The sequence below is a fragment of the Desmodus rotundus genome, chromosome 9, assembly GCF_022682495.2.
Source record: "Desmodus rotundus isolate HL8 chromosome 9, HLdesRot8A.1, whole genome shotgun sequence".
Taxonomy (NCBI): domain Eukaryota; kingdom Metazoa; phylum Chordata; class Mammalia; order Chiroptera; family Phyllostomidae; genus Desmodus; species Desmodus rotundus.
Window position 1 is genome coordinate 11,926,693 of NC_071395.1, and position 6,000 is coordinate 11,932,692.

General features: G+C 57.5%; 1 protein-coding gene across 3 annotated transcripts in view; it reads right to left on the reverse strand.

Moving 5' to 3' along the window:
* Nucleotides 1–3,113, reverse strand: part of ELF2 (E74 like ETS transcription factor 2) — an 83,020-nt gene extending 79,907 nt beyond the window's left edge. For 2 of the 3 annotated variants that reach the window (XM_053912071.2, XM_053912070.2), the window contains exon 1: nt 2,862–2,996. The gene's annotated coding sequence lies outside the window, so the exon portion shown is untranslated. Of the gene's footprint in view, nt 1–2,861 lie in introns of all 3 variants that reach the window. The other variant, XM_053912074.2, reaches the window with a different exon arrangement.
* Nucleotides 3,114–6,000: the final 2,887 nt, after the last annotated feature.

Below are 6,000 nucleotides of genomic sequence, written 5' to 3' on the forward strand. Positions count from 1 at the left end.
TGATAGTTTAACACTTCTGTATATTTACTAAAAATCATTGAATTATGAACTTAAAATGGATTATTTTTTTTTATATTAAATAACTCAAAAAAAAAAAAAAAAAGCCCTGGCTAGTGTGGCTCAGTGGATTGAGTGCCAGCCTGGGAACCAAGGGGTTGCGGACTGGATTCCCAGTCAGGGCAAATGCCTGGGTTGTGGCCGGGGTCCCCAGTATCCCGCACGCAAGAGGAAACCACGCACTGATGTTTCCCTCTCTTTCTCCTTCCCTTCCTCTCTCTAAAAATAAATAAATAAAATCTTTTAAAAAATAACTCAAAAAGCTGATTTTTTAAGTGTACATATCCAAGAGAAATGAAAACATGTCCGCACAAAAACTTGTACACAGAAATTCATAGCAGCAATATCCACAGCAGCTAAAGAGTGGAAACTCAAATGTCTTTCAACTAATTAATAAATAATAGTGGTATATCCATATAATGGAATATTACTGAGCAATAAAAAGAAATGAAATAATGGCATGCTACATGAGTGCGCTTTGAAAATGTTATACTAAGTGAAAGAAACTAGTCACAAAAGATCACCTATTGTACGATTCAATTTATATAAAATGCTCAGAATAGCCCCAGCAGGTGTGGCACAGTGGATCCAGCACCAGTCTGAGCCCAAAGGGTGGCCAGTTTGATTCCGGGTCAGGGCACATGCCGGAGTTGCGGTGGGGGTGCGCAAGAGGCAACTGACTGATGTTTCTCTCCCTCTCTTTCTCCCTCCCTTCTCCTCTCTCTAAGAGTAAATAAACAAAATCTTTCTTAAAATTGCTCAGAATAGGCAAATCTATAGCCAGAAAGTAGATCAGTGGCGCCTTGGCCTGCGGGTGTTGGGGGAAAATGTAGTGCCTGCTGCCACCTCCGCGGTGCCTTCGTGGGGCGAGGAAACTGTTGTGAAACTTATTACGGTGATCGTCGGCACAACCCTGTGAATATATTAAAACTCACTGAACTGTACACTTTCAACTGATGAACTGAGTGGCATGTGAATTATATCTCAATAAAACTCTTACAAAAAAGAAAAAAAAAACTCGGTGTGCCATGTTGGAGCAGGTCAAGGCCACCAACACGGGTAGGCCCCGCCACAGCCACCGCCACCAATCTCCTGACTTACAACAGAAAAATTCCAAAGTTACAAACTCTTTCCAACACAACTCTGATTTTGTGAGTATGCATGTCTGAAAAATTAAGCAATGATTAATCAATTAAGTCATTAAGCTTCAAAAGAGGTTGACATGAAATCCTCAAGTTTCGGGTGCCCGAGACAGTTCCACTTTCTACGAGATACCGCAGCGGCACTCCTGCGAACACACGGTGTGGACTGGGGTGCACTAAACACAAACGTCCATTATTCCTGAATTCCTCTCGATCTAGTTCGACCGCTTACATCGGACCATCCCAGTCTTACACAGAATCGTTCTGCCTTCTGAGGACAGGAAGACACTCTCAGACAGCAACACCCAGTCCCGAAGAGGGCACAGGCATTCTCCCGTGATTCTGTCACTCCCCGTGACTACGGCACCAGAGAAAGTGCTTAATTTACCTCTCCAGGGAGACTCGCCGATAAAAAGGAGAGCAAACCTCACTACCAAACGCACGATGACTGTTCTCTCATCACCGGATTAAAATTCAAACCGCACAGCTGAAGCAATGTTCAGGAACACAAGGAAGGAGGAAAATCCTACAGTTTTACAATGAAGTGTCCCCTCATTCATTTAAGCTAGTGCTAAGAACTTGTGTTCTGCAGCGAAGCGAGCTCCTAGAAAAAGAGCCCAGGATGCTGGCTCACGAGAAACAGGAGAAACTGCAATCTGGATCACTCCTGGCGGTGTGCAATGTGTTCTCCGTGCTTTACTGGCACAAAATGCCCACCTGGAGCACCAGAGGGGCTCGCTGCCCTGCTCGCAGAGCTGCGGGGACCGTCGCGCCGGCGCCGGCGGAGCCCTCCCCGAGCTCCTCCCGCGCGCCGCCACAACGGCCCGTGGCCCGGTCCCCGAGGGCCAGCGCCGCGGAGAGAGGCTCCAGAAGGCCGTCACTGGACGCGTGTTGCAGAGCCCGTTTTTGTTTTGTTTAAAAACAGATTCCTAACAGAGCCAAGCCTCCCCACCCGCAGGGAGTAGGGGAAGTGGCCGCAGGGGGCCGGCGTGGGGCGCGAGAATAAAAGAAGGACCAAGTACAACCTGCCGAGCAAGCTGGCAGCCCAGGGAAGGAGAGGTGGGAGGCGGCGGTCAGGCCCGCGGGGACGCGAACTGCTCTCCAGCCCTCCACGCCGCCCCGAGCGGCCGGAGCCTCCCAGGTCCCGCCCCGAGCTGACCGCCCAGCCCCGGCGCCGGCCGCAGCCTCCCGCCCTACCGGACCCTCCCAGGACGCGCTTCCTCCGGAGCCGGACCCCCGCCCTGGCCTCCCCGCGGGAGAAGGCGGGTCAGTTCAGTCCGCTTCGCGGCAGAGGTGACTCGCGCGGAGATGTAAACACTGCGAGCCCAGCTGCGCGCGGCCCATCCCCCCCGCCGGGGTCCGTAACCTCTCCCCTGCGCCCGGCCCCGCGCCCCGCACGCCCCGCGGGCGGGCGCGCAGCGCGCCTTCCCCTTTCTCCGACTCCCGCTGCCCGACCGTTGCCCGAGGGCACCAGCCCCCTTCCCCCGCGCCCGGCGGGTGTCACGGCCACAGCCGCCGGAAAACCCCTTCGCACACCGCGGAGCAAACAACACAGGCGCGGGGAGGGCGACGCGGAGGGAGGTGGCGGCACTCGGGACGGCGAGGCTTTCTCGCCGCGCCCTCCGCGCTCCCTCCCGCAGCCCCGGCAGCCCGCGCTCTTACCTGCTCTCCGCGTCGCCCGGGAAGACGGCGGCGTCGCTCTCCCTCCCGGCAGGGCCGCGGACTCGCCGCCGCCGCGGCCGCCGCTGGCCGGGCGTCCGGAGGGAGCCGGGGCCTCCCGGCAGCCCGAGCCGCTCCGCTGGGAGAGGTGGAGACAAAACAGCGCGCGCCGCCCCGCGCAGCGCCCCCCGCCCGCGCAGCCCCACAGACCCCCCAACCGCCGAGGCGACGGCCGCGACACAGAGCCCGGCGCGGGGAGCAATGGTGGCCCCCGCCCTCGGCCCGCTCCCCTCCCTCCAGCCCCCAGCCGGCTCCGCCCCCTCGGCCTCCAGCCGCCGCCACCAGGACACTTGAGTCCGCCTCCCCCACCCCGCCCGCCGAGCGCTCCTCCCCGCCCCGCGCGGCGCGGGGGGGCGGCCCCGCCAGCCGCCGCAGCTCCTGTCAAAGCGGGGCCGGCTATTTATACCCCGCGGGGCCCGCCGCCCTCGGCGCCCGGCAGCCCGCCCAAACCTGCCTCCGCGGCTCGCGAGGCTCGCCCGCCCGCGATCCCCCAACTTCTCCCAAAGCCGCCGGCTCAGGGAATGACTCTCCCCACTTGTCTCGCGCCCTGCTCGGAACTCCCCCATTCTGCCTCCCCGACTGGCGCAGGGGCTCCGACGCGCCGGCTGCCCGGGCGCGTGGGGGCGACGGGGCCGCGCGTGCACCTGCAGCGCCCGCCCTCGCCGCCCAGCCCGCCCGGTCCGCAGGCACACGGCCCGGCCACTCTCTGGGCGCCCCCGCGGGCCGGGCCGGCACCCCTTCCCGGGCTCTGGACTCCCGCCCTCTCCTCCGGGACGGCGCCGCGCTCGGGCAGCCTGACAGTCACTGGGGGCCGGGGTGGGAAGACTCCCAGCCCGCGCGTCCCTCCCGTCTCCACTTCTCAGCCAGGCTGAGTGAAAGGTGGGGGCGCGGGCGGGTCGCAGCACGCCGCCCGCTCGGCCCGGACCCCGCCCCGGCCGCTGACGCTCGCTCGTGGCGCACCGCCCAGCCCGGCGCGCGCCCCTCCGCGGCGCCCGCTCCTCCTCCCCGCCCGGCCTCGTTCACCGGCGGACCCCGCCCCGTTCCCAGAAATTACCACCCGCCCAACGGCCGGGCCGCGCGGCGGTTGGTGCCCGCGGTTGCTGACGGTCGGGCGGCCGGGCTCAGCGCGCAGCTGCGGAGCGAGGCGGACGGCCCCTTGGCGCGGCTCCCCGAGCTGCGGGCGCCCGCACCGAGCCATTGTCGCTGCGCGCTCGGTCGGCCGCAGAGAAGTAACTCAAGTGCAAGTATTGTTGGTGCGAGAATGCGGGAGTGTGTTCGTGTGGGAGTATTTTGGACCAAGCGCCTACAATTGGAAAACGAGAAGCCAGCAGCAGCTGCACGTTTTTGGTTTCCCCACTTCCACACAAAGGGGAACCTCACAGCGAGGCACTCTCACCCGCCTTCAAGTGCACAAAGCCAATGACACGGCGCCCTGGGTCGTCCTGCGTTTGAAGCGCTTCATTAATGATCTTTCTTATGCACAGTAATGCATAGAAACGTCTCAGTCTACACCCCCCAAACACACACACACGCACACACACGCACACACACACACTCTTCTGCGGCCGCATTTTCTGGTACAGTGTTTGTTTCTTTAACAAAGAGCAGTGACTGCCCCGTGCGCGTGGGGACTGGCTGGTTCTACTCCCCTTGGGCTCCTGAAGCCCACACTCGGTTGGCCCTGGCGTGGTATTCACCAGTTTCATTTATGGGCACCTTTTGCTGCTCCACGACCAGTCTTGAGCAAAGAAGAAACCCTGCTGAATGTAAGTGGTAGCTCTTGAAAATAACGTGGGAACCATGGAAATAACCCTAGGATAGGGCTCGAATGTCAAAGAACCCACAGGAGGCCCCACTGATTTAAGTCCCTGAAGAACCTGAGAATTTAATGGTCTTCTCTTTCTTTCTTAAAGCTATTAATGCCTCTTTATTTACTGGGGGAGGGGGGATTCTTCCTTTCCTATGTTAAAAAGCAACCCTGGGGACTTAATTAAGAGACTTTTACTTCTAAAGGGGAAAGTTGGATAGCAAATAGGGTTAGTCAAAAAGATCCTCTTAACTCTAATGCAGTTTTATTGATTCCTGAGTTCTAACACATGACAAGTCTCTGGAACCCTTTTGGACTAAAGAATTTACAGATTTGTAACTTTCAAACCGTTGGTAGACAGTAAACAGGATGCCGCAAGCACAGTACCTTCACCAGGGCGCTAGTTCTAATCCCCTATTTCCTGTAAAATAACCTGTCACTTGTAGGAACCATTGTCCACTTTGATATTTGAAGGAATTAGCGATCGATGCTACCGCACCCCCATGACAAAAACATGGCATACTCAGGTACACGCAAGGACAAAACCTGATGCCTGGAGTTAGGAGCAGATCTCACTATTAGAAGAAACACATTGCCCCTGCAGCCAATTGGAAGTAAGCTGAAAGGTTCCAGGTGGATAACTTCGGTAGATAACATTATTTTTCCCAATTCTTCACTGGTCCAGGCATGCCTGCCCTTTGAAATGTGTCTTTGTAGTTCCTCTCATGAGAATGTTCCTCCATGCCACTGGTGTACATTTAGGTCATTCCACTTGCTTTTGGCCAAAGGAACATGCACAGAAGTGACAGCATGACAGTTGTGAGCCTGACCTTCAGAGAGAGGTATTGCATGCTCCTGCCTGTCTCTCCCCACACCTGCCTTTCGCAGTGTGAAGAACATGCCTGGGTGTTCCGGTGCTCCAAGAAAAATGAGAAGCATGGAGCAGGTTTAGAACCATCCCCCAGCCTGGAGCCAGTGACCTACAGACAAAAAGAAGCAGGATTGTTTTAAGCACTGTGTTTCGGGGTGGCTTGCTACCCAGAATTAGTGTTGCCGTCGTAGACTGATACAACAGGAGACAGAGCACACTGCTGTCTTGGGAATGGCCTTGAAGGTGCCAAATTTAGCATCTCCGCGGCAGCTGTTTGATAGCAAGTCTTGGGAAGACACATCCCTTGTGGAAAGCTGGCCAAGTGAGAACCCCAGCAGGTCTGCACCATGGCACTCTACGGAGCTCAGGTTCAGAAGGAAAGGGCGGGTGTGGCCTGCAGTCCT